This window comes from Macadamia integrifolia, chromosome 3 (genome assembly GCF_013358625.1).
Source record: "Macadamia integrifolia cultivar HAES 741 chromosome 3, SCU_Mint_v3, whole genome shotgun sequence".
NCBI lineage: Eukaryota > Viridiplantae > Streptophyta > Magnoliopsida > Proteales > Proteaceae > Macadamia > Macadamia integrifolia.
The window spans coordinates 27016792-27020061 of record NC_056559.1 but is presented as its reverse complement, the minus strand read 5'-3'; the positions used below and the strand labels follow the sequence as shown (position 1 = coordinate 27020061).

The window sequence follows — 3270 nt, the reverse complement described above, 5'->3', positions numbered from 1 at the left end:
AAGCCCTCATATTTGGGGTTATAAACTGCGGAGTTAGTTTCTTGTAATCTACTCTTGCATTAAGTGGTATGTAGATAAGTCACTTGGGCTTATTTTATTACAAATAAACCTTGGGTTGTGTTATATATGTGTTGGGCCTTTGATCCCATGGGTTTTCTTTGAAATGGGCCACTTTAATGGGCCTAAAATATAGGTAGAAGGTAGAAAAACGGGATTTAATTCATTAGTTTAGTTAGTTGCTATTTAATTCAATAAAGGCCCATTAGGCCATTGGTCGGTTGTAAAGTCCTATATAGACTATTAATTAGTTAGTTCTACTCCATGTTGGAGTCATAAAGTCAAGTCCTAGTCCTATTTTGAATTCCTAGTTGCAGTAGGAGTGTCTAATCCTATTGGGAAACTAGCTCCTAGTTGTAGTAGGAGTGTCTAGTCCTATTGGGAAACTAGCTCCTAAGTAGTTTGATTGCTATTCTGCCCTCTATAAATAGAGGAGCCTATGTACTCATAATGGGAGTTTTGAATGAATGAATTATTGAGTGATTACTCTTTAGCTAAAAAAACTGTTATTGAGAGGTGAGATGCCTAAACCTTTGAGGGGTGTGATACCCAAAACCTGAGGGGTGAGATACCCATTCCTTTATTCTCTTTCACCCTTCTCAACCCTCCATCGATCCTTCTTTTTCTATTTTTATTTTCTGTTTATTGTTATTAGAAGTTCAGACCTGTTAAAGCATACAAAATCAGAATCAACCAGCCAAAGAGTTCTTGTTCTTGAAGCCAATCGACCCTCATTGCTACCCAAGTTTGAGATTTGATCTACAGATCCTTTGGAGGACTGGTTCTATACTTTAAAAAGATCAATCGATTCTCTCTTGAAGGTTATTTGAAGAAGACAAGTTGATGTTCCTGCAGAATTCTTCACATTCTTTCTCTTAGGTCTGAAAAATCAAGAAAGTGCGTAACTCCATAATCAGCCGTCATAAGCCCTTCATATTTGGGGGTTTTGGTGCCCTCCCTAGGGACTATCTACACCCAAAAGTACAGCTCAATCGGACTCCCACAGACCTGACCGCACCTTTCTCTCTCCAGCTCTATAGAAGGTCTTTCTTTCTCCTATCAGGTTGGGTTTTGGGCTGGTTTTGCTCCTATATGGGTATTGTATCCTTGAGGGTTTATTTGATGGTATTATTTCTTTGTTTCTTGCTCCTATTTGTATTGTTTGGGGTTATAAACTGTGGAGTTAGTTACTTGTAATCTACTCCTGCATTAATGCCCCTATCGGACCTGTCCAGAAGTCGTTAATCCCTTATCGGGATTAGCTCTGTTTTGAGAACAGCGATAGTTCAACATGTTTGTAAATTGATTATGGACTCACTTGCTGTCTGTTGTGTTTGCTTTATAATTTGTGAAGAGAGCTTACTAGACTGCTTGAATGAAGCATGAGAACAAAGACAAAGTTGAGGTAGTTATGTCTGCATCTTCAGAAGAAGTAACCCACTATTAGTTTTTCCCTTTAAAGCATCCCTATCAAGGTTTGGGCTTCCTTAATGTGGATAACATATTGAAACATCTCTATATTTGAGTGAGACGCCTGAAATATCCAGTATATACCAGAAACTAATGAATTTCTAAGATAGTATCAGTGAAGAAAATTTGTTAATTTAGATTAATACCTGGTTAAGAAATCGTAACTGTATATTATTTTGGCTGAGATTTGTCAAACTCCAAATTGGAGGTGATCAATTAAGGAAATTCTCAAAACCTTTGTACTTTTGTAGACAATGCACTAAAGCAATGCCCAAAATCAAATTTTTGTATAGATAAACATTGCCTAGAATGGAAAGTCGGCTCAAAAGAGTTTGTAATGCTCTGAAATTTCATATTATCCAGGATGTCAGTTGTTTTGTATTGTATTAGTTCATATTAGTAACAAGAAATAGAAACAGACGTCAGAATATCTTTTCTTTTGACAAACCACTGGAATGTATTATCAATTCTCCACAATGTTGTATAGTGCTACTCAATATGGATTTGGTCCAAAAGTAAAAAGTTCTATAATGTATTAACTTCTCTAGCTCTAGATACCATATGCTCATTCATAGTGATCATACTTGTCAAGTTATATTATATAGCTTCTGTTTTTTTCAGACCAGATAAAACTGTCATCCAATGGGTTATATGTGGCTGCTGATTTGTGAGAATTTTTTCCTATTCTTATTCAATCTCCTGTCTTTTCTGTCTCTTGTACCCTCCTTTATTTATTTATTTTTTAGTATAAACTCTCTATCCATTTTGCAGAAAAAAGTCACTTGTAGGATGACTTGTAGTATTTCATTGTTTTCTCCATATGTGTCACTTTTAAGTCTTTGGTATCTCGTGAAAAAAAAAACAAAAATAAATAACTTGTATGCTTACACTACAGAGAAGCCATTTGCAAAGGATTCTTTTCCTACAAAAGTCAGCCAGCGGGTTGTCCCTGCATATCGCAGGTATGAGCATCTGCATTCATACTGACAGTTTCAATTCTCTCATATGCATTGTGTTTACATTTGGAACCTTATTGGGCAGGGCAAAGGTAAGAGGAGCTTTTGTGCTGGATTCTGATGATGAAAAAGATAATTGACTGCTATTATTTCTGTTTTCTTTTGCTTCAGCCATCTCTAAATTTAGAAAGTTCCAAAGGTGACCTCTAAATATGATAAATTTCAGGTCCCATTGTGAACCATTATTTTCCGATTTTTTTTTTTGGGGGGGGGGGGGGGGCGGGTGGGGGAGTTAATGAAGGAAGTGGATGCTGTAATTAGTGTAGGGTTCTGTTGAACATATTCGCTTGTGGGCTCCAGAGATAGAATGTAAATGTTGAAGTCAGTGAAATTTCCTTGATCTTTATTTTATTTTATGGGACATGTTTATGAAAAAGATGTTATTCACTGGCTTGGATCAATTAAACTTTTTTAGTTCCTTATTTTATGTATTCAATAGGGATATAAAAAGCTTCTTCTATTTGTCTGGTGGATTTTATACATTTTAAACCACTTTCCTGCCTTGTTTGGTGGTTGAATTTGCTGAATTTTAATCTTACTGGGAACCTAAAGTAGATACACCTCTCTCCAGATCTTCAAGGATTTGAGTAAAGCAAGGGTGTGGACTAAAATGATTGATTACCTGAGAATCTAAGCAACAGATTTTGTTGTGATTTACCAAAGATTGACCCCACAATCGCTGCCCAAAATTGCAGAGAAACCTCATGTTTCACAGAGCCAGATTAGA

General features: G+C 36.2%; 1 long non-coding RNA gene across 1 annotated transcript; it reads left to right on the top strand.

Moving 5' to 3' along the window:
- The first annotated feature begins 1163 nt into the window (after positions 1–1163).
- On the top strand, positions 1164–2965 carry LOC122074910. The gene is made up of 2 exons (XR_006139089.1): positions 1164–2489; positions 2569–2965. It is a non-coding gene; the product is annotated as an uncharacterized LOC122074910 (long non-coding RNA).
- The last annotated feature ends 305 nt before the right edge of the window (positions 2966–3270 follow it).